At 42.2% G+C, this 25,518-nt stretch overlaps 1 protein-coding gene and 1 pseudogene across 13 annotated transcripts in view; one reads left to right on the top strand and one right to left on the bottom strand.

Annotated features, from left to right (window-relative positions):
- The window catches only part of NCOA1 (nuclear receptor coactivator 1), a 360,042-nt gene that overhangs the window by 42,434 nt on the left and 292,090 nt on the right, over positions 1-25,518 (top strand). The gene's annotated exons all lie outside the window — the stretch shown is intronic.
- On the bottom strand, positions 14,683-16,090 carry LOC122459128 (annotated as a pseudogene).

Genomic DNA, 25,518 nt, shown 5'->3' with positions numbered 1-25,518 from the left:
GTGGCCTACGGATGAGCTTGAGTGCAGACTGACATTGATGAGTTGTAATGGTGGGGAAATGATCCTTTCAGCTGCTTCCAGGAGTGTGAATCTGCTTAAATAGCTGCTGGATGTCAGGCTGATGAGTTTGTTATGTTAGGATAATAGATCCTGGGTCTTGAAAAAAATCTACTTGCCTGGGGTAAACAGAAATCTTACCTGGACAAAGGTCATCTCAGCTTTCATTTTTTAAAAAAAGGTGTCTTATGATTAACAGCCTTCTAACCACTAAGTGTAATTGATGCTGTGATGGCTGACTTTACCTTGTCCCAGTGCAGTTGCTGCTACTGCTTTGGGTCCTGGCCACTGACTGCTGTTAGGAGTAGGGTCTCCTGAGGGGCGTCCGTCACCCTGTGCTGTGTTGTAGAGTTTTGGGGAATGCCAGTCTCTTGAGAAAGTTCCCATCAGGGGCAAACCAGCCCAGACAGGGCTCTGTGTGGGGCTCCTGACAACTCAGCAGAGGCTTCTGTAAAGGGGAGGGGCATAGCTTCTGATATTACCATTATCCTTCAGAGTGCTTGGTGAGGTGATGGTGGTCCCTCTTTTCTTTTAAAATACTTCTAGGCCTAGGAAAGGAGGTAGGTAGTCTGCCATAGCTGGCCTTAGAATCATAGAATATCAGGATTGGAAGGGACCTCGGGAGGTTATCTAGTCCAACCCACTGCTCAAAGCAGGACCAATCTCCAACTAAATCATCCCAGCCAGGGCTTTGTCAAGCCTGACCTTAAAAACCTCTAAGGAAGGAGATTCCACCACCTCCCTAGGTAACCCATTCCAGTGCTTCACCATCCTCCTAGTGAAAAAGTTTTTCCTATTATCCAACCTAAACCTCCCCCACTGCAACTTGAGACCATTACTCCTTGTTCTGTCATCTGCTACCACTGAGAACAGATCCATCCTCTTTGGAACCCCCTTTCAGGTAGTTAAAAGCAGCTATCAAATCCTCCCTCATTCTTCTTTTCCGCAGACTAAACAATCCCAGTTCCCTGAGCCTCTCCTCATAAGTCATATGTTCCAGTCCCCTAATCATTTTTGTTGCCCTCCGCTGGATGCTTTCCAATTTTTTCACATCTTTCTTGTAGTGTGGGGCCCAAAACTGGACACAGTATTCCAGATGAGGCCTCACCAATGTCTAATAGAGGGGAATGATCATGTCCCTCGATCTGCTGGCAATACTCCTACATATACAGTCCAAAATGCCGTTAGCTTTCTTGGCAACAAGGGCACACATATCCAGCTTCTCGTCCACCGTAACCCTTACGTTCTTTTCTGCAGAATTGCTGCCTAGCCACTCGGTCCCTAGTCTGTAGCAGTGCATGGGATTCTTCCGTCCTAAGTGCAGGACTCTGCACTTGTCCTTGGTGAACCTCATCAGATTTCTTTTGGCCCAATCCTCTAATTTGTCTAGGTCCCTCTGTATCCTATCCCTACCCTCCAGCGTATCTACCGCTTCTCCCAGTTTAGTGTCATCTGCAAACTTGCTGAGGGTGCAATCTATGCCATCCTCCAGATCATTAATGAAGATATTGAACAAAACCGGCCCCAGGATTGACTCTTGGGGCACTCCACTTGATACCTGCTGCCAACTGGACATAGAGCCATTGATCACTACCCGTTCAGCCCGACAATCTAGCCAGATTTCTATCCACTTTATAGTCCATTCATCCAGCCCATACTTATTCAACTTGCTGGCAAGAATACTGTGGGAGACCATGTCAAAACCTTGGCTTAAGTCGAGGAATACTATGTCCACTGCTTTCCCCGCATCCACAGAGCCAATTATCTCGTCATAGAAGGCAATTAGATTAGTCAGGCATGACTTGCCCTTGGTGAATCCATGCTGAGGGTTCCTGATCACTTTCCTCTCCTTGAAGTGCTTCAGAATTGATTCCTTGAGGACCTGCTCCATGATTTTTCCAGAGATTGATGTGAGGCTGACTGTCCTGTAGCACCCCGGATCCTCCTCCTTCCCTTTTTAAAAGATGGGCGCTACATTAGCCTTTCGTAGCAATGGGCTCTGGATAGTGGAGTGATGGGGAGGCATTCATTAATTGGGGATGCTGCGTTAATTGGAGATCAGGGTTTAACTAGTGGATGACTGGAGTTTTGGGCCCAACAGTAGGAGTATCTGACCAGTGGGAGACCCTGTAAGAGGTGGTGTGGCTTGGGGATGGGAACTAGGACTTGAGGTACAGTTGTATTTTTGTCCTGGCATGGTTGGCTTAGTGCTTAAATTAGGAGGTGTTGGTCAAACTTTAAAAGCCTTGGATAAATCTGTTTTGAACACTGAGTTTTCCCCCCTCTCACTAACATACACACAAAGGAAACATCTCAAAACAAATAATGAAGCAGTCTTATTTAACTCCTATTGTAAATAGAGAGGGGTAGTAACCAAAATATAGGAGTCAGACACACCCAAAGATTGTGAAAATTTGAATCCCGATATTGCAGCTGGTCCTGTAATGGCCCTCAAGCAATGGTGGTAATCCCCTAACTTTCAAGCTTGGGCTCATGCACTTCTAGATTGACCACCTTCTTTTGCATGATTATTTTGTAACGTGGCTGTCTTATTTTGCTATTCCATTCTGTAGGATTAAAGCTTCCAGCGACACTGAAAGTTTTTTATTTTAGGTTGTGCACTCTTCTCTTCCAAGCCTTTTTCATGCTGGTAGTAAAGTTGACATGACATTTCTGCAATTTGTTCAAATTTTCTTCACATTAAAGGGACAATACTCATTTGGCATAGGCTAAGTTTCCATTTTTAATTGTATTTGTATTATGGATTTATAGTATGCAGTTGTCTTAAATTAGTGTTTTGACATGGATGATTCCGTAGTGAAATGTTTGTTCTCTATAAGGCTTAGTTTACATAGTATGTGAGCAGTAATGTGGAAGCCTTTTGTAAATACAGTAAGATGCTTACTAAACTAGTTGCTTTTGTTGTGTAGACAAACAGGATTTAAATACTTATGTGCAAGAGCTGCAGAATGGGTGTAGGGAAGGGGTATGAAATGTAATTTAATCTGTTTGCCGCTATAAACCTTGGATAAAGGGCTGTTGGCTCAGTGATCAGAGCTTTCTAGGTCTATGCCATGTTTAATATATAAAATAAAGAGTTTGTTTGTTCAGTGTCTTGGGGCTAAAAGAGAGCCTTGGCTAAGGTGTCATTACTTTGAGTTCTGTGTGATGTCCTAATTGATTGCATGGCTTATTTATTCTTAGTGGCATATTGGTTTACTTTGTAAACTTAAAATTGGTCATGTGAGAGGTACATTAGTCATTTGTTTCAGAGTGGCAGAACCACTAACCCAGGAACCTACCCTTGCAACAAAGCCCGTTGCCAACTCTGTTCACATATCTATTCAGGGGCCACCATCATTGGGCCTAATCACATCAGCCACACTATCAGAGGCTCGTTCACCTGCGCATCTACCAATGTGATATGCCAGCAATGCCCCTCTGCCATGTACATTGGTCAAACTGGACAGTCTCTATGTAAAAGAATAAATGGACACAAATCAGATGTCAAGAATTATAACATTCAAAAACCAGTCGGAGAACACTTAAATCTCTCCGGTCACTCAATTACAGACGCGAATTAATTTGCAAACTGGATACAATTAACTTAGGCTTGAATAGAGACTGGGAATGGACGAGTCATTACACAAAGTAAAACTATTTCCCCATGGTATTTCACCCCCACCCCCACCGTTCCTCAGATGTTCTTGTTAACTGCTGGAAATAGCCTACCTTGCTTGTCACCATGAAAGGTTTTCCTCCTTTTCCCCTCCCCCCGCTGCTGGTGATGGCTCATCTTAAGTGATCACTCTCCTTACAGTGTGTATGATAAAACCCATTGTTTCATGTTGTGTGTGTGTGTGTGTGTGTATGTATATATATATATAAATCTCCCCACTGTATTTTCCGCCAAATGCATCCGATGAAGTGAGCTGTAGCTCACGAAAGCTTATGCTCAAATTTGTTAGTCTCTAAGGTGCCACAAGTACTCCTTTTCATTAGTCATTTGATATAACTATTTAACTTGCAGGCCATGGTATGCAAAATGGATGTAAAAATTTGGAAATCCCAAATTTTCTCTTTAACACTTTTGATGGGCTTTTATATGGTCTGGCTTTCACAAAGATTCATAGATACTAAGGTCAGAAGGGACCATTCTGATCTAGTCCGACCTCCTGCACAGCGCAGGCCACAGAATCTCACCCACCCACTCCTACAAAAAACCTCACCTATGTCTGAGCTATTGAAGTCCTTAAATCATGGTTTAAAGACTTCAAGGAGCAGAGAAGCCTCCCTCAATGACCCATGCCCCATGCTACAGAGGAAGGCGAAAAACCTCCAGGGCCTCTCCAATCTGCCCTGGAGGAAAATTCCTTCCCGACCCCAAATATGGCGATCAGCTAAACCCTGAGCATATGGGCAAGATTCACCAGCCAGATACCCAGGAAAGAATTTTCTGTAGTAACTCAGATCCCATCCATCTAATATTCCATCTCAGGGGATTAGTCCTATTTACCCTGAATATTTAAAGATCAATTACTTACCAAAATCCCATTATCTCATCATACCATCTCCTCCATAAACTTATCGAGTAGAATCTTAAAACCAGAAAGATCTTTTGCCCCCCACTGCTTCCCTTGGAAGGCTATTCCAAAACTTCACTCCTCTGATGGTTAGAAACCTTCGTCTAATTTCAAGTCTAAACTTCCTGGTGGCCAGTTTATACCCATTTGTTCTTGTGTCCACATTGGTGCTGAGCTTAAATAATTCCTCTCCCTCTCCTATATTTATCCCTCTGATATATTTATAGAGAGCAATCATATCTCCCCTCAACCTTCTTTTAGTTAGGCTAAACAAGCCAAGCTCCTTGAGTCTCCTTTCATAAGACAAGTTTTCCATTCCTCGGATCATCCTAGTAGCCCTTCTCTGTACCTTCTCCAGTTTGAATTCATCCTTTTTAAACATGGGAGACCAGAAGTGCACACAGTATTCTAGGTGAGGTCTCACCAGTGCCTTGTATAATGGTACTAAAACCTCCTTATCCCTACTGGAAATGCCTCTCCTGATGCATCCCAAAACTGCACTAACTTTTTTTCACAGCCATATCACATTGGCAGCTCATAGTCATCCTATGATCAACCAATACTCCAAGGTCCTTCTCCTCTTCCGTTACTTCTAATTGATGCGTCCCCAACTTATAACTAAAATTCTTGTTATTAATCCCTAAATGCATAACCTTACACTTCTCACTATTAAATTTCATCCTATTACTATTACTCCAGTTTACAAGGTCATCCAGATCCTCCTGTATAATATCCCGATCCTTCTCCGAATTGGCAATACCTCCCAGCTTTGTATCATCTGCAAACTTTATTAGCACACTCCCACTTTTTGTGCCAAGGTCAGTAATAAAAAGATTAAATAAGATTGGTCCCAAAACCGATCCCTGAGGAACTCCACTGGTAACCTTCTTCCAACCTGACAGTTGTCCTTTCAGTAGGACCCGTTGCAGTCTCCCCTTTAACCAATTCCTTATCCACCTTTTGATGTTCATATTGATCCCCATCTTCTCCAATTTAACTAATAATTCCCCATGTGGCACGGTATCAAATGCCTTACTGAAATCTAGGTAAATTAGATCCACTGCATTTCCTTTATCTAAAAAATCTGTTACTTTCTCAAAGAAAGAGATCGGGTTGGTTTGGCTCAATCTACCTTTTGTAAAACCATGTTGTATTTTGTCCCATTTACCATTGACTTCAATGTCCTTAACTAATTTCTCCTTCAAAATTTTTTCCAGGACCTTGCATACTACAGATGTCAAACTAACTGGCCTGTAGTTACCCGGATCACTTTTTTTCCTTTCTTAAAAATAGGAACTATATTAGCAATTCTCCAATCATTCGGTACTACTCCTGAGTTTACAGATTCATTAAAAATTCTTGCTAATGGGCTTGCAATTTCAGGTGCCAATTCCTAAGCTGTTTGAGTTTCGCTTCTACCTCAGATATGGTAATATCTACCTCCATATCCTCATTCCCATTTGTCATGCTACCATTATCCCTAAGATCCTCTTTAGCCTTATTAAAGACTGAGGCAAAGTATTTGTTTAGATATTGGGCCATGCCTAGATTATCTTTAACCTTCACTCCATCCTCAGTGTTTAGCAGCCCCACTTCTTCTTTCTTAGTTTTCTTATTTATATGGCTATAGAACCTTTTACTATTGGGTTTAATTCCCTTTGCAAGGTCCAACTCTACTCGTCTTTTAGCCTGTCTCACTTTATCCCTACATGTTCTGACCTCAATTAGGTAGCTTTCCTTGCAGATCTCTCCCATCTTCCACTCCCTGTATGCTTTCTGCTTCTTCTTAATCACCTCTTTAAGATGCTTGCTCATCCAGCTTGGTCTACAACTCCTTCCTATGAATTTTTTCCCCTTTCTTGGTATACAGGCTTCTGATAGCTTCTGCAGCTTTGATTTAAAGTAATCCCAGGCCTCCTCTACCTTTTAGATCCATAAGTTCTTCAGTCCAATCCACTTCCCTAACTAATTTCCTTAATTTTTGAAAGTCAGCCCTTTGAAATCAAAAACTCTAGTTGCAGATTTATTTTTGTTAATCCTTCCATTTAGTTTGAACTGAATTAGCTCATGATCACTTGAGCCAAGATTGTCCCCTACAACCATTTCTTCTATGAGGTCCTCGCTACTCACCAAAATTAAATCTAAAATGCCATCCCCTCTAGTCGGTTCAGCAACTACTTGATGAAGGAATCCATCAGCTATCACATCTAGGAAAATCTGAGCCCTATTATTATTACTAGCACTGATCCTCCAGTCTATATCTGGGAAGCTAAAGTCTCCCATGATCACGCAGTTTCCATTAGTATTTACTTTATTAAAAACATTAAAAAGGGCTCTATCCATATCCAAATTAGATCCCGGAGGTCTATAGCACACCCCAAGCACTATCGTAGGAGAGGCTTTACTAGTTATCTTCCCCAGTGTAATTTTTGCCCAGACGGACTCTGTCTTATCCATTGCATCGCTTCTTATTTCTTTACATTCTACCTCATCATTGATATACAATGCTACTCCACCACCTTTACCTTTGTTTCTGTCTTTCCTAAACAGCACATACCCTTCAATACCTGTAGTCCAGTCATGACTACTATTCCACCATGTTTCTGTTATCCCTATAATATCTGGTTTCACTTCCTGCACCAGTAGCTCTAGTTCCTCCATTTTGTTACCTCGGCTCCTCGCATTGGTGTATAAACATCTTAATTTTTGCTGTTTGGCCTCGCTCACATTTTGTATCCTATTAGGCACAGTCATTCTACAGCCAGTATAACCTATTAGACTAGTATCCACACCGCCCTCGCTCCTTATATACATTCTCCTACCTACGGCTGTATCCTTTCTTACTTCGTCGTCTTCCCTCTCAGTGCTAAAATCTGGCGTGGAGATTACCTGGACATCTCCCAACCATCTCCCCCTAATTCCTCGTTTAAAGCTCTCTTTATCAGTTGTGCCAGCTTCGATCCTAGAAGTCTATTTCCTTCCCTACTCAGATGAAGTCCATCCCGAGAGAACTGTCCTCTGTCCGTGAATGCCTCCCAGTGGCCATACATCCCAAAGCCCTCCTTATAGCACCACTGCCTAAGCCATCTTTTGACAGTCATAATCTTGTCACACCTTTGTTGCCCTTCTCTAGGAACAGGAAGGATCCCACTAAAGATCACCTGAGCCTCAATTTCCTTAAGCGTCTTCCCCAGCCTAGCATAGTCTCCCTTAATACTTTCTAGCGAGGATCTAGCCGTATCATTTGTTCCCACATGAAGGATAACTAGGGGATTCTTTCCTGCTCCCTTTAGGATCCTTTTCAACCTCAGGTCTACATCCCGTATCTTAGCACCCAGAAGACAGCACACCCTTCTATTCTCTGGATCAGCTCTAGTTACAGGCCTGTCTATTCTTCTCAATAAAGAGTCCCCGATCACATAGACCTGCCTTTTCCTGGTGACAGTGCTATTCTTCAGTCTCTCCCCTGTTCCCTCTGGCTGCAAGTTCTTTCCATTCCTATTTTCCCTTATACTCCTCTTCACCACATCCTGTATCCTCCTGGGGCTCATATTTGGTGTAGTCTCCCTTGACTCTTCTGCTTTTCCTATAGGACTAGCCTCTCTTCTCTTCTCCCTTACCCTTCCACCTTCAACAAGTACCTGCTGAGCCCCTTCTTCATTTTCCAACTCTGCAACCTGTTCCTAAGCTCTATTTCTCCTTCACTAGCCCGTCTTTTCCTCTGCCTGGTTCTGTTAGTCACATGCTTCCACTGACCACTTTCCTCACCCAGTCTCCCCTCAGAATTCCCCAGCCCTGCTTCCATCTGTGAGTCTGAGCTTTTCCGTTCAGACACTTCTCATCTTTGCTCCATCATCTGCTTGAACCCCTTCGTAAACTCAACCAGACTTTCCACCTGCATCTCCAAACCTCGGATCTTTTCCTCCATCAGCTCTATCAGACGGCATTTCATGCAGAAAAAACTCTTACCAGGTTCCTCATCCAGGGTCATGTACATACCACAGCTTACACATCCAGTCATCCTCAATGTGTCTTTCACTACAGGAGTCACTCCCACAGCTGCCTCCGTATCTGTCATCGCCTTCCCGCCTAAGTCCTGTTAATCTGGGAAACACAAGTCACACCAAAAAGACCACCTCCCCCAGCAAAAGCAAACCCCAAACAAGCACCACAATACAAACTCCCCTTTCAAACTCCCCTGTTTACAGCTCTGTTTGCTAGCTCCTCTGCCGCTGAAGCTATCTGTGCCGCTGCCTGACTACCTTTATAGGACGTCTAGTCAGAAGCCCCACCCCCTAAGCAGGGCTCAGTTCTCCAAAGATGAATTTCAAGGTCTAATTTATTTCTATCATTGTTGTATGTCCATATGCCATTTGCTAAAGGAGGTCATTGGATGCTACAGTGTATTAACTTGAAGAGTTTTTTCTTTCTCAGCTTGTCTGATGTGCCGGTTCACTTTGAGAGGCACCAAGGGGGAATCAAGAAGCTCTAAAGAAAAACAACCGACCAAAAAAAAAAAATTCCAAGACTCTGCTGTATCTCCTTGTCAAAACTACAGATATGCAGTAATTTGTAAGCAAATTCTACAAGGCAGGGGAGATATTAGCAAATTCTCCCTTTGATAATAGTGGCTTTAAAACTCTCATAGAAATGTTGCCTACGTCTGCTGACTGATAGTAGGAGTTCTTTGCAGCCTAATTTGTAGGATGACAGCTTTCAAATATGATTGCTAACTTTCTCAAAAAGTTATTTTTCAACTGTTCCTAATGTTTTGCCTCTGTGTTAGTAATTGTGCAGAGGCAAAGCTTGTGTAAAAATAATCTATTGCTGAAGATTATGGGAAATAAAATCAAGACTAGCTTCAGAGTCTGATCCTGAGAAATTAAAGGTTTCAGAGTAGCAGCCGTGTTAGTCTGTATTCGCAAAAAGAAAAGGAGTACTTGTGGCACCTTAGCGACTAACAAATTTATTAGAGCATAAGCTTTCGTGAGCTACAGCTCACTTCATCGGATGCATCACCAAATGCATCCGATGAAGTGAGCTGTAGCTCATGAAAGCTTATGCTCTAATAAATTTGTTAGTCTCTAAGGTGCCACAAGTACTCCTTTTCTTTTTTCAGAAATTAAAGTTTCCAATTGCTGACTCAATTAGAATGTCAGTTGGTAAGTGCTTGAGGTACTGGCATTCATAGGAAGGAGAACCAATTCATTTTATTGGATTGTACTGAGTTTAAGAACATTTATTGGCATAATATAGTAGTTGACTCTGCTACGCATTAGCATATTTATTTAACAACCATTGTCTTGTGTGTAACTTGTTTTTAAAAGTATGGATTGCCTTGCTTTACCTGTTGAACTGCATTACTTTCCTAGTGGCCTTAAGGCTGTGCTGGGTGCTTTTTAAAGTGCGTACCACTGCTATATGTTAACATGTAAGGTCTCCAGGACAAAATGATTTTTCAGTGTTATTTAATAGTGATACAAACCATAAAGACATTCCATAACTAGAAAACCAAAAGCTACTCTAGGGGTTACATTAAGTAAAAACAGAGGAAGGGATGTTCTAATTGCAGAGTCTTCATTAGTGGTGGCATTGCACAAGCCATGTTGACTTTTAGATCACATGTGAGTTTACAAGGCAAACAGAAACGATATATATTTTTTACTTGTAAGTCTGAACAAATTTGATGTGGAGTAGTTGAGAGACAACAAACATTCCACTCTTAAAAAAAACAAAAAAAGAGGAGTCATGCTCAAAATTTGTTTTCTTTGCATGCTGGGGGAAACCGCTTAAGGATTTTTGTCAAGTAAACGTAGTAATTTGTTTTCTTGTTGTTGCACAAGGGATTTTGTTCCCATTAGCATTAATGTACACTAACCAGATAAATCCTCCTGACATTGATGGGAAAGGATCAGTTACTATACATGCACTGCTGCAGCAGATTATCTCAATAGACCAAAGGGGTTCCTGTCAATCGGATTTACAAGAAAAAACATGCATAGTCTAAGGTTCCTATCATACATTTGGGAGCCAGAATATTGTGTTCTATAGTAACATGGAGGTGATGAAGGGATTGTTTATAAAAACAGAAATGAGCCAGATAGTACTCTTAGCGTTAATAGCCTTATGCCTGAGTGCCTCATGGTGGAGGCTTTGCTCCCTTATGTATTTTGCTGGAGGACTCTGACCCATATCATGGTTCCAGAGACTTTAGCCTCTTACCACTAAGTACAGCACTAGTAATGGAACTCTCACAGGGCAATGATTAACCACTAGGTCAGAGTTTCCCAATCTTACAACAGTTGCGTACCCCTTTTGAGACATTTGTCTTACTGGCGTACCCCTTCTCCAGTGAAGATAATTTGGGGGTAGGGGGTAGCCACATTTATAACACACTCTTAATTCATTTCATTCTGGATTAAATGTTTATTAGAAATAAATACAAAATTATATTACATACAGTTGAAACAAAAATTTTAATACAAATAATAGTTACATATAGAAATAGTACTAGAAATAATTAAAATAATAGAAGCGAATCAACATTCTGGCAGAACAGCGTGTGTGTGTGTGTGTGTGTGTGTGGAGTACGGTGAATTCGTATCATTCTGAAATTAAAATACGCTGGTTTGGTTAGATTAGTGAAGAAAGCACTACTTTTAATACTTACTATTTCGGTATTGAAAAATTTTCAGTACAAATCTAACTATTCACTGCAAGGGATGGAACTGCTTTTGACCAGACACTATTGCAGCTCAATGGCAATGCTTTTGACCAGACACTGGCTCAATGTTTGTGACTTTAAGACGAAGAGAACATCCCTCACAGTTGAGAAGCGAGTGGCAATAGCCCTGTGGAAGCTTGCAACGCCAGACAGCTACCAGTCAGTCGGGAATCAATTTGGAGTGGGCAAATCTATTGTGGGGGCTGCTGTGATGCAAGTAACCAACACAATCAAAGATCTGCTGATATCAAGGGTAGTGACCCTGGGAAATGTGCAGGTCATAGTGGATGGCTTTGCTGCAATGGGATTCCCTAACTGTGGTGGGGCCATAGACGGAACCCATATCCCTATGTTGGCACCGGAGCACTAAGTCGGTGACTACATAACCTCAAGGAGTACTTTTCAATACTGCTGCAAGCACTGGTAAATCACAAGGGACGTTTCACCAACATCAGTGTAGGATGGCCGGGAAAGGTATATGACGCTCGCATCTTCAGGAACTCTGGTCAGTTTCAAAAGCTGCAGGAAGGGACTTTATTCCCAGACCAGAAAATAACAGTTGGGGTTGTTGAAATGCTTATAGTTATCCTTGGGGACCCAGCCTACCCCTTAATGCCATGGCTCATGAAGCCATACACACAGCCTGGAGAGTAGTCAGGAGCTGTTCAACTACAGTCTGAGCAAGTGCAGAATGGTGGTAGAATGTGCATTTGGACGTTTAAAAGCGCGCTGGTGCAGTTTGCTGACTCAGTTAGCCCTCAGCGAAACCAGTATTCCCACTGTTATTACTGCTTGCTGTGTGCTCCACAATATCTGTGAGAGTAATGGGGAGACGTTTATGGCGGGGTGGGAGGTTGAGGCAAATCGCCTGGCTGCTGGTTATGCACAGCTAGACACCAGGGCGGTTAGAAGAGCACAGGAGGGTGCAGTGTGCATCAGAGAAGCTTTGAAAACCAATTTCATGACTGGCCCAGCTACGGAGTGAAAGTTCCGTTTGTTTCTCCTTGATGAAACCCCCTGTCCCTTGGTTCGCTCTACTTCCCTGTAAGCTAACCACCCTCCCCTCCTCCCTTCGATCATCGCTTGCAGAGGCAATAAAGTCATTGTTGCTTCACATTCATGCATTCTTTATTAATTCATCACACAAATAGGGGGATAATTACCAAGGTAGCCCAGGAGGGGTGGTGGAGGAGGGAAGCACCAGGAAGGGTGGTGGAGAAGGGAAGGACAAGGCCACACAGCACTTTAAAAGTTTAAAACTTTAAAACTTATTGAATGCCAGCCTTCTGTTGCTTGGACGATCCTCTGGGGTGGAGTGGCTGGGTGGCCGGAGGGCCCCCCCACCACCGCGTTCTTGGGCATCTGGGTGAGGAGGCTATGGAACTTGGGGAGAAGGGCGGTTGGTTACACAGGGGCTGTAGCGGTGGTCTGTGCTCCTGCTGCCTTTCCTGCAGCTCAACCATATGCTGGAGCATATTAGTTTGATCCTTCAGCAGCGTCCGCATTGAATCCTGCCTCCTCTCATCATGCTGCCGCCACCTTTCAGCTTCAGCCCTCTCTTCAGGCCGCCACCTCTCCTCCCGGTCATTTTGTGCTTTCCTGCACTCTAACATTGTCTGCCTCCACGCATTCGTCTGTGTTCTGTCAGTGTGAGAGGACAGCATGAGCTCAGAGAACATTTCATCGTGAGTGCATTTTTTTCACCTTCTAATCTTCGCTAGCCTCTGGGAAGGAGAAGACCCTGTGATCCTTGAAACACATGCAGCTGGTGGAGAAAAAAAAAAGGGATAGTGGTATTTAAAAAGACACATTTTATAGAACAATGGGTACACTCTTTCACGGTAAACCTTGCTGTTAACATTACATACATATCACGTGCTTTCGTTCCAAGGTTGCATTTTGCCTCCCCCCAGTGCGTGGCTAGCCCCTCCCCTCTCCCCGTGGCTCACAGCGGGGAACATTTCTGTTCAGCCACAGGCAAACAGCCCAGCAGGAACGGGCATCTCTGAATGTCCCCTTAAGAAAAGCACCCTATTTCAACCAGGTGACCATGAATGATATCACTCTCCTGAGGATAACACAGAGAGAACGGATGTTGTTTGAACGCCAGCAAACATATACTGCAATGCTTTGTTCTACAATGATTCCTGAGTACGTGCTACTGGCCTGGAGTGGTAAAGTGTCCTACCATGGTGGAATAAGGCTGCCCTCCCCAGAAACCTTTTGCAAAGGCTTTGGGAGTACATCCAGGAGAGCCGTGAATGCCAGGGCAAATTAATCTTTATACATGCTTGCTTTTAAACCATGCATAGTATTTTAAAAGGTACACTTACCAGAGGTCCCTTCTCCACCTGGCGGGTCCGGGAGGCAGCCTTGGGTGGGTTTGGGGGGTACTGGCTCAGGTTCATGGTGAGAAACAGTTCCTGGCTGTCGGGAAAACCGGTTTCTCCGCTTGCTTGCTGTGAGCTGTCTACAACCTCATCATCATCATCTTCCTCATCCCCAGCATCTGCTTCCGTGTTGCCTCCATCTCCATTGAAGGAGGCAAACACCACGGCTGGGGTAGTGGTGGCTGAACCCCCTAAAAAGGCATGCAGCTCATCATAGAAGTGGCATGTTTTGGGCTCTGACCCGGAGCAGCCATTTGCCTCTCTGGTTTTCTGGTAGGTTTGCCTCAGCTCCTTAAGTTTCACGCCGTGCTGCTTCAGGTCCCTGTTATGGCCTCTGTCCTTCATGCCCTGGGAGATTTTGACAAATGTTTTGGCATTTCGAAAACTGGAACGTAGTTTGGATAGCACGGATTCCTATCCCCATACAGTGACCAGATCCTGTACCTCCTGTTCAGTCCATGCTGGAGCTCTTTTGCGATTCTGGGACTCCATCATGGTCACCTCTGCTGATGAGCTCTGCATGGTCACCTGTAGCTTGTCACACTGGCCAAACAGGAAATTGAAATTCAAAAGTTCGCGGGCCTTTTCCTGTCTACCTGGCCAGTGCATCTGAGTTGAGAGCACTGTCCAGAGTGGTCACAATGGAGCACTCTGGGATAGCTCCCGGAGGCCAATACTGTCTAATTGTGTCCACAGTACCCCAGATTCAACCCAGCAAGGCTGATTTCAGCACTAATCCCCTTGTCGGGGGTGGAGTAAGGAAATTGATTTTAAGAGCCCTTTAAGTCGGAAAAGAAAGGGCTTCGTCGTGTGGACGGGTGCAGGGTTAAATCGATTTAACGCTGCTAGATTCGACCTCAACTCCTAGTGTAGACCAGGGCTCAGTCATGAAGAGAAGGAAAAGAATCCAGTTCCCGACAACTAAGACATTTATGTCACAGTTTCAATTTTGCGACCATGGCACTCACTTTTTCTTGAACATGGAATATGGATACGAGTTTCCCTTGCAAGGATAGATTGAGGTTGTTTAAATGAGCAAAGATATCTGCAATATATGCTAGTTTGCATAGCCATTTCCAGTCGTGTATACAGTCTCGCAGGTTAAAGGTTTCATTTAAAAAAACTTGCAGTTCTTCTCGCAGCTCAAACAGGCAATTTGGAACTTTTCCACGCAAAAGCCAATGCACTTCAGTATGAAATAGGAGTTGTGTGTAATCACTGCCCATCTCATCACAAAGCTGAGAAAACAGCCAGGCGTTCAGAGGGCGGCCTTTCACAAAATTGATTATTTTCACAGCTTCATCCAGTACTTGCTTTAGATCTGTCTGCATGTTCTCGGTGGCAAGTGCTTCCCTGTGAATGCAACAATGAGTCGATTTTGTTTCTGGCGCAACAGCTTGAATACGTGCAACAACTCCTTTCTTATAATCAGTTATTGCTCTGGCTCCTTCCAACACAACGACTCCAATCCAAGTCATTGTTTTTGATAGTCATCAATAACTTTAAAAATAGCTTCTCCAGTTTTATGTGTTGGTATAGGTTGGCAGAACAAAATATCATCATGGACTTCATTATTCAGCTCGTATCTGACAAACAACAAAAGATTAGCTGAATTCACAGCATCAGTGGATTCATCTGCTTGCAGCGCATAGTAGCAACTCTTTTGTACTCTTGACAATAATTGCTGCTTTACGTTTTCGGCCATATCTGTGATTCTGCGATGAACAGTGTTGTTTGAGAGGGTACACGATTTATAGCTTTGCTAGCCTTGTCTCCAATCATCACTTGCACCATTACTTTGGCTGCAAGTTTTACTAATGTCTCGCCAATCACTTCAGCAGCTCCGGACTTGGCAATTAAGTACGCCACACTACTTGAAGCTTCCAAAGCTTTCATATTTTCACCTCAGTCACATTACGAATTGTTTTTTTGGGGCTTTTGGAGATCTTTGCACCTATTTTCGAAGAATTCTACAGGTTTTCCCTCGTATTCTTCGTTTGCTCTCGAAATGGCTTTTTAGGTTGAATGGTTTCATACTTTCATTTGTGAGTTTTGTAACAAATCACACATAGTAGAACTGGCTCCACCTCATCGTCATTCCACGAAAATCCCAGTTTAAGATATTCTTCAATATATTTGTGAGCTTTTTTCGTTTTCTTTGCAGCTGATACTTTCAATAAACTTGATGGTTCACACGGTTCAATAATTTTGTCGTCACAATTGTCTGATGTAGCCATATCACTGCATTTTTCGGCATAATTATCACTAACATTCGTATTTCCTTCATAATTTTCTTTTGTACATTTCAAACTTCCTGTTTTTAGCCAGCGATCCATTGTAAATGGGTTTAACAAAAACAAAGAGAAATTTTGTATATTAATACACACCAAGTATGTACTTGCTACGATCTTTAGAGTAGTTATTTACTTATATCCGTCAGTATAACTTCTGCGCATGCAACAAGGGCAAGTGTATTGCCCCAGCTGCGGTAATGGGCACGCGTGGTTTGCGTCTGCTATGCTGTGCTTCTGACCCTCTTCTTAAGACTTCCACTTTTCTTTTTCTTCGCCGCTTGGGGCGGCAAAAGAGCTGGAGCCAGCCCTGGCTGCTGGCTGGTGTGACCGGAACCCCAGGCCAGCAGCGGACTGAGTGGGGCCGGTGGCCGGGACTCCGGCTGGCAGGAGCTGGTGGCCTGAGCCGCTTGGACCGGCAGTGGGGCGGGGGACACTTTATGATAAAGTAAAATAAAAAATTCTGTCCCATACTCCTTGAAACCCTTTCATGTACCACCAGGGGTACGCGTACCATACTTTGGGAAACACGGCACTAGGTTATAGCATTGGGCTCTGCTTCTCTGAGGCAAAAAATATTTTTTTTTTAAGGCTTTTTCCAGGGAAGTAAAGCCCTTGGTTGCACCACTGCTGAGTGAGCAGGAAAGCCTCCTGATGGGTTAGTATACTGCCATGTGAAAATCTAGGCTTTGGTCTTACTTGTCCAGAGGGAGTTTCTGTTCGATGGCACAGGACAATCAGCATGGGTAATGAAAGACCAGGGGGATATTTGTTGTTTGCTACTTCAAATGTGCTAAGTACTTGACAGACAGGTATGAAGGCCAGGGACCTAGCTTGCAAGGTTTTACAATTTTAATAATAATAAAAAAACTCACTTTTTAAACAACTTTTAAAGCAATGTGATTTGAAGGATCCGATGAAGTGAGCTGTAGCTATGAAAGCTTATGCTCTAATAAATTTGTTAGTCTCTAAGGTGCCACAAGTACTCCTTTTCTTTTGACATTCACCTTATCTGCATGAATTTCCTTACATTAAACTTAATGGAAAAGTTTTGCATCTCATATTTCTTAGTGATTCATTAGCTGGCACGTCTGCAGAGGTGGAGGGCAGGTGGAGGTTCATGGGACTTCACAAACAGGTGTTTTGAGGAGGAGAGGGTGGAGACGCATTGAACTGGATCTTGATTGGGAACTCCAGGCAGAGGGGTGCCGTCTCCAATGCTTCTAAGCAGAAAGGTTGTGTTCACCATATACTGATGATGATGTAGCATGAGAGAGTGGACAGAAGAGCTCTTTGGGTGGTGATAGGGATTCCAAAACCTACAGGTTAGGGAGAACTTTTAGGGACTGGTTTTTATAAGCAGGAAGCCTAGTCTTTCCCACTGTATTCATTGACTTTCTTGAGAGTTTTGAGAAAGTGGCATCTGCAGGATTGGGCCTTGGGTTGCAGAAATCATGGTCTCTGCTGCGTTATAATATACAGTAGTGACTTTAAGAATGTTTCTCTTGTCTGGCTGTAAGTAGTTGACCATGGAATATATCTTGTGTGCAAGATTAATACACAGAATTAAACTAAAGCAGGTGTCATGAATAATCTCTAATGTTTAGTTCCCATGGCATTGCCTGCCACTTTGCCTTTTCAGTTTTACAGCTTCATGTTACCTGCACTTCTGCATCTCTATTAAACGGTCCTGCCATTATGCAGATTTCACTCCCTTTTAGGGAAATAACTCTTTGAAAAAACCTTATGAATTACTGATCATGTGGAATTGCATTTTCATTATACTTATTACCATTTAATCAATTAAATATATTTTCATCTCTCCCTTTTTGTTTTAAGAAGTCAGGAAAGGGAATTGTATTGATTACTTGTTTTGAACATATGCATTGAGCAGTCTGGAGTCATTTATATGTTCAGAATGTACAAGAGCTCAAAAACATAAAATATTAATTACATTCTGCTGTATAAAATTAAATGTTAACTAAAAACATTTCTATAGTTATAGAGCTCTGATCTGAAAAGGATTATGTAAAAAACAAATTTCACCACACTGTAGTACCATAAAGCATATGTGTGTGGTGTGGTGTTTTTTTGTTTTTGTTTTTGTTTTTTTTTTTGTAATAAACTTTATTAGATTAAGAGTACTGTAAAAATGCATGTCCAAAGAATACTGGCACAACAATTAAACCTCAAATCCTTTTTCCACTTCCTCCATCAGTACATGAGGCATTCATAGTTTAAAAATAAAAAACAACTTCATCTAGAAAAGGCCAGACCAAAAAATCAAACAAAATATGACGCAATTAAACAACTGAATGTTGTATCTGTATAATGCATATGATGTAGCTTTTACATCTAGGAATAGATTTTGCCACCTTATTTGCATTGAATGCCACCATACTTTATGAACAGCCCTGTTCATATCAGTGGGGCTACTTGTGGAATATGGTGGAGGAATTGGTACAAAACTAAATGTATCCAAGTGGTGAACCAAATGTACTTCTGGGAAGTGTGACCCGAGAACCCGTAGAGCCAAGGGGATACAGTAATATTAAATGAATCTCAAATGAAAGCTAGAGTCTTACTGGTTAATAATATCATTGTGAAGTGTATGTTCAGATACTATGTAAGTAGTTATGTATATATACTGAAAACATATTTTTAGACTGTATCAAAGTATTAATCACCAGCAAAGCTGAAAAACAGGTTTTCTGTCAGACAGGAGGTAAGAAATATGTATCTCTGTCAGGATGTAAATTATGCATTGTGCATGCTTAATTAAGCAAAGTGGATGGATATTTCTAGAAGTCACATCTTAACAAAGAGATGTGAAGTCAACAGGAGAGCAGCACACAAGTAAAAACAAGCAATGGGTGGTTATCCTGCCTGTAAGCAAAGGCAATGAACTTTCGGGGTATATCTAGAAGACAAAGACGACGCCCACTTATCCCGCACCTCAGAAGTAAACAGCACATTTACATTAATGAAAACGAGATCTCAGCCAACCTTGGTTAAAAATGCTGAAGAGGACTTTAGATAAGATACACTTTAGATGTGAGGTTAAGGTGGTGGTTAAGCTTAGTCTCTAGAAAGCATGTTATGGTTTTATTTCATACGTGGCCATTTGTTTCCAATATCCATGCTATCTCCTGCATCTCAAGTTTTTGATAATAAACTTACATTTATAGTGAAAACAAGAATATCTGAGTGCTGTGGTGTTAACCAAAGTACTAGTTCTGATTATTACAAGCTGGTTTGCATATGTTCTTTTGGGAACAGCAGGCCTGGTATTTCTGTGAGTAGCCAGGGTCAGGGGCTGGATATCACAGGGGAACACTTAAAACAGACTCGGGGACTGGGGTGCACCTATTGTTAACCTGCAAGGCAAAGTCAGAGCTGGCATAGCCCAGAGGAGCATGCTTGAGTTGCTCATGGCCTGAAGGTGTTCGGGAGCTGACACCCAGCTAAACACATGGTCCCTCATGCTGGAGACGGGGGGTAACAGTGCTGGGCACCGTGAGAACTGTCCCAGTAAGTACCAGTCAAACAGACTCCTATCATGATCAGCCAATGGGCCAGTTTTGCAAAGAAACAGCATCAACTTAAGAATAAACACTTTAGTGGGTTAAAAAATATTTTTTTGACAAGAGTTGCAGTGATTGGGACTGAAAGATGCTAGTGATTTCTATTCCCCCCCCCCCCCCCCGTTTGTTTACCTTTGTGCATTTGTTACATTTTGGATATAGCCAGTTTCACCATTTTTCCTTGTCAGTTTCATTTTCTGCCAGCATAAACAGATGAGAAGAAAAACCCTTAACATTATTCAAAATTGAATTTGTGTATATTGATCAATTTCAAAACATTACTGTTGTGTTCTCTTAAAGGTATTTTAGATGCAGTTTCTGCTTGTCAATGTACCATTTCTCTGCTTCAAGTCTAGTTCTCCCTACTGTACCTTTCTTTGTGTTCTGTGGGCTTGTCTTCACTATGGGGAGTTTGAGGCTGCTGCGTTCAATGCAGCATGATCGATTTTAGTGGGTCAGTCTTCTCCAGTCGACCCCGGTACCTCACCTCTCCGAGAAGAGTAAGGTAAGTTGACCGGAGAGCGTCTCATGTAGACGCAATGCAGTGAAGACAGTGGGATAAATTGACCTAAGCTACGTTGACTCCCAACTACGTTATTCATGTAGATGGAGTAGCATAATTTAGGTCGACTTATCCCGGTAATGAAGACAAGCCTGCTGTCTGTCAAGTGCTGTGAAGTGAAACTTTTCTAATCCCATTTTCTAACCACTTAAGACTCCCTTATTAATAATCAGGGACACTGTGATCTATCCCTGACTCATTTTGTATCCTTAGGCAAGGCACTTTACTCCACTGGGCCTATAAAATGGGTACTGTTGTACTTGCAAGTCTGTTGGACTTTATGTGTAAGTACTTTGGGGGTCTTCTGTTGAGAGGTTTATATAATCAGTACTTTGCATTTCTGTTATAATCTAGTAAACACCACTGTACAGCTCATGGTGCAAAGAATGGAACTGTGGAACTACATAGGGAGAAGGATGAGTGTGGAATTAGAACACAGCAACTGGCTGTTTTTTATAAAAATAAGAATTCCTTTTTCTTCAGAGAGGAACAGACACAATAGATGCAAAGGAAATGGGAGAGTGAGTCTTGGGGAAAAAAACATTCAAAGTTGTTGGTTTTTTTTTGTTTTTTAGTGGTTTGTTTTTTGTTGATGGTTCTGATACTTGTAATTTGCTGGTTATATATCCTCTTGTTAAGAAAAGTGAAGGTCTTGGCAAACGAATATCTCTGTGGGGGTCTTGATTTTTACTTATTCTTGGGCATACAACTTGGTAAATGACTTTTTGTACTGTGACCAGAATTTTGCTGTGTGCACCAATAGTGAGGCACCAAAGCCTAGTGGCCTGACTATCAAGATTATGAACTCTGGGTTCCATTGAAGTCAGTGGGTGCCCAGCAACTCTGAAAAAACAAGCCTCTCATTTAGATACCTTTGGGCACTCGTGTGTGAATGTGCAGGCTTGTAGTTCCAATAGTTACATTGCCATAGTACTTGGGGACTTACTGCCATTTTGCAAGACAGGTTTAGACCAATGATATACATTTATATAAATTGGTTTAATTCGCCTCAAGATGGCTTGCAATTTGGTGGTAAATATATGCTTGTACCACAAAGAAGTTCTAAAATATTCATTGTGTTGTTTAAAAGAAAAATTCCTCAGCCTTGAAAAACCTCTGCAGTTTTACATGCTAAACAGTTCCTTCTGAAGGGAGTGTTCTAAAGCAGATAAGTTCTTCAGACACATCTCCAGAAATGTAAATAGTCATGGCAATACTACAGTGCTTTAGCTCATTCTCTCTCGAAAGCAAGTGCAAGCTTAGTTGGCACAAGCTGCTGCTTGTATATGAAGAAGAAGTAATTATGATGAAATGAGTTCAAACACTAGGGAGTTAATTTGCTGTAACATGATTGAAAAAATAAATAAAACTTTTTTAGATTATTTCCTCCTAAGATAGGGATATTCAGCAACTAAACACATTGTGACACAATTTCATTTTAAACATGCAAATATGCAGACACTGTGTCCCTTCTTCAAATGTAAGACTGTACAGAAGATGCGAAGGTTGTTTTACAAATCAGTCAAAGTAACAGTAACTTCATAGCAACACCAAGAGGCCAAATGAAAAGCTATACAAGGGAGACAAATTGTCAAGGTCATCATCCGGCACCTGTTCCTGCTCTTGTGTTTACTAGCTTGGACCTTTTGGGCTACTTGCGTATAGGGTGACCAGATAGCAAGTGTGAAAAATTGGGACGGGGGTGGGGGGTAATAAAGGCCTATATAAGAAAAAGCCCCAAATATTGGGGCTGTCCCTATAAAATTGGGACATCTGGTCACCCTATTTGCGTACCACTACCAGTCCTACTCTAGTTTTTATATGTAACATTTTGGGAGCTTTTAAAAGAATTGGTAAACCTGTGAATATTGTAAAATCACTTATAAACACTCAGACACTATTAGATGAAAAAGGCCAACAGAATATTCAATCTAGATTCTGATATTTTTAGTCTAGTGCTGCTTAGTCTCCTGATTGTAGAGTTTTAAATTATCACTATTTCAAATAAGTCTTCTCTTATCCCCCCTCCCCCCCACAACAACAAAAAACAAGCCAATCGAAAACTATGATATTTTCCTTCTTGGGACTTAGTTCACATTCACTTTTGTTACTTGTAATGCCTTGTGCATTTTGAACACAGCTGTGATTCCATATGAAATGCATTTCATATGTATCCTTACGTCTGGATACAATACTGTTCATTAATATACTTTTTAAAACCACTTTCTTTGTATTTCCTTTTCAGAAATTGTACTGAAGTACAGAAATTACTTTTTTTCCCTTTAATTTGGACACTATAAAAACAGTCTTGGTTTTAAAGTTTGCTTCTATACTCTGACATTTTGTGGAGAATTGTTTCCGTTTAAGAGAACTGTTACATTGTTAAAGTCTCTAGGTCCACTGGAAGATCTATTTATCATAATAGTATGTATCAATAAGGTGACTAGAGTTTGAACCATCTTTTCCCCCAGACTTGAACTTTCTGTCCAGTGCCTTTCAGAAGTCAATCTCCTATTATTGTTTGTGACTTTCACAGTAATTGGAGAACTAAAATAGCAGATCCAATACAGTGATCCATGTGATCTGCCGTGGATGAATGTATTAAATGATCCAATAGAAGAAGAATGAGGTACAGAATACTTTATCTCTAGGTAACAGGCTGAAATCTCTTCCAGGTTTGATAGTGGGTGAAAGTACTTACCATCTGATAGCTTTTCAGCCTTTGGAAAAGGAGTTGGATATTCTGGCTAATTTCCCATGGATGATGTCCACATCACCAAACCACCACCTCAGCTGAGAACCCTGTTGGTACTATCATCAACTACGAGTTGGATGGCCATGGAGATTAATGATCATCTCATTTCAAGACGTTGTTTAACCCATGCTAGAATCTTACTAGCCATAACAATGTTTAAACTCTCTTTTTTGCATAGCTAGTATAGCTATCCCAGTGTGTACAACGCCCCTGACTTCTGGTCTAGCACTTTAGAGATCTGTTTAATCCAACAGCTTTTCAGTCCAGGCAGTGATAGATGATAGATTGGAGCCTTTAATTCACAAGAGTCAAGATTAATTTGGCATCTCAAAGATACCTTTTAATATCTTCTAATTAAATAAGCTATTTATACTGCAGTTGGTGAATTGCAGAAAAATATAAACTTTATTAAAGGTCCAGTGTGGCAGGTGTCTGCTCAGAAACGCTTTGTAGCTATGAAATACTTAGGATGGGACAGGGGATAAATTTTCCAACCTCTGTCTGACCCATAGTATTGTATGGAGGAACCCATGGAAATTGTATTTAAAATCCTTTATTAACCATCATACTGCAGTCCAGTGTGCAACAGTCTTACTAGCATGTTGCAAAATGTTGGTGACGGCCATTAGATCTTGAGTGCTTTAAACCTCTGTGCCCCGGCACCCCCCCAATTTGGGTATCTGATAGAATCCAAGAACTTTAGTTGCTGATAAATGAAAGGCTTGCTACTTAAATTGAACACAGATGTCTTTATTTCTGCTTATTTGCATTTTGGGAATGTGACTAGAAGTCCATGTTGTTAAGCTACTGATTGATGTTACCATCTGATGATGGGGTGGGTGGGGGGGTGCATAAGGTGGCTGCAGGAACGATTGCAAGCATCTGGAACATTGACTCCCATAAATTAGTGTCTTAATACTGAACTACTGTTGAGTCTAGGGAAGAACTTGCTACTTAATAGTTTTTTTCATCAGTAGATCTCAGTGACTTACAAAGGAGGTCAGTATCATTCCTGTGTTTCAGATGGAGAAACGGAGGCGTGGGGATGTAAAGTTACTTGCCCATGGTTACCCAGCAGACCAGTAGTAGTCAGGAATAGAAGCCAGATGTCCCAAGTCCAGTCCAATGCGCTATACACTCAGCCACACTCTGTCCCATTACTTACTCAGCTACCTCTCTCCAGTGTTGTGAGGATTAATTAGATCTGTTTGTAAAATGCTCTGAATAATATCAAGTGACATGTAAGTATTATCTGCCAAGGAGCCTTTCTTTCCCTCTGATTTTTGGATTGGCCTGTCTGGTTGTTGAAAAACAAGATCGAGGCCCTCAGTCCAAACGTTTAAACTTTGAGATGACTTAGTAAATTGAATTTTATACAGAGCCTTCCTTTTTACATTATGGCAAAAACTGGTGACAGTTATGCCTTACTTTCTTTAATTTATTTATATGCAGTGTGCACATGTCTGTGCAAAATAACCCATGTTAAAAATCAGCATTAGAATGAAGTGAACCCAGTCAACTTGAATCTTTTGAAATTAGTTGATAGTCTTCTTTTAAATTATGTTCCTTTAAGGTGTGAGCTTTGTGCTCCCATACTGATGTTGAGCAGGGTGCTGCAGCTTGGTAGGACCTCGAGAGCAGCAACACCAGACACCATAGGCCGGGGTCTCAAACTCCATTTACTGTAGGGTCAGTGCCAGTCCTCAAATCCTCATAGCGGGCCAATAATGTCATTGAAGATGGTGTTCAGAAAAGAAAATGTTTATATTGTATTTTTTTATTTTGAATTTCTTAGAAATAATAAAACTGTCATACAATTTTATACAATTCTTCGCCTGTCGGAGAGTTTTTAGTGTTTGCCAGACACCTGGCAATGCTTCAGTTCTGTCAGTTTGTTGATGTTTGGCCTCAGTGACTGAGCAGTTGAAATCTTCAGGATTGCAGCAAGGTGTGTATCGGATAGTTGTGTTCAGTATTTTGACTTGTTTATATTCATTGTGGGGGAAAAAAGGGACGCTGACTCTGCCTGGCAACTAATGATGCTGCATCCATGGCTGACTCTGCCCGGTGACTAGTGATGGTATCTCTGTCCCTCTCCCCCAGCCAGTGGGAGCTGTGGGGGCAGTGCCTGCAGCTGACCTTCCTGGCCCCGTGGCTGCATGCGTCCCCCCTCCGCAGGCCGCAGTGGGGATGTTCTCGGGCTGCAGATGGCCTGCGGGCCGGGACTTTGAGACCCCTGCCATAGGCACTGAGTTTTTCTTTTCCCTGGGGGTGCTCCAGCCCTGCTCCACCCTGAGGCCCTGCCCCTCCCCCATTGCCCTGCCCTCTGCTCTGCCCATTCCCGGAGGCCCCTTGCCGATTGCAATGTTCTCCGTCTTCCTCCAAGCCCCTTCCCTAGTCTCCGATCAGCTGTTTGGCGGCGTTACTGATCAGCTGTTTGGCGGTGCATCCGATCAGCTATGGCTGATGGGGGCTGAGCACCCACTATTTTTTTTATGTGGGTGCTCCAGCTCCAGAACACCAACTGAGTCAGCGCCTATGCCAGACACACTCAGACCTACCTCTCTTAGCC

Source organism: Dermochelys coriacea, chromosome 3 (genome assembly GCF_009764565.3).
Source record: "Dermochelys coriacea isolate rDerCor1 chromosome 3, rDerCor1.pri.v4, whole genome shotgun sequence".
Lineage (NCBI taxonomy): Eukaryota > Metazoa > Chordata > Testudines > Dermochelyidae > Dermochelys > Dermochelys coriacea.
Note: the sequence above shows the minus strand (reverse complement) of the source record. Positions and strands in the feature narration are given on the sequence as shown.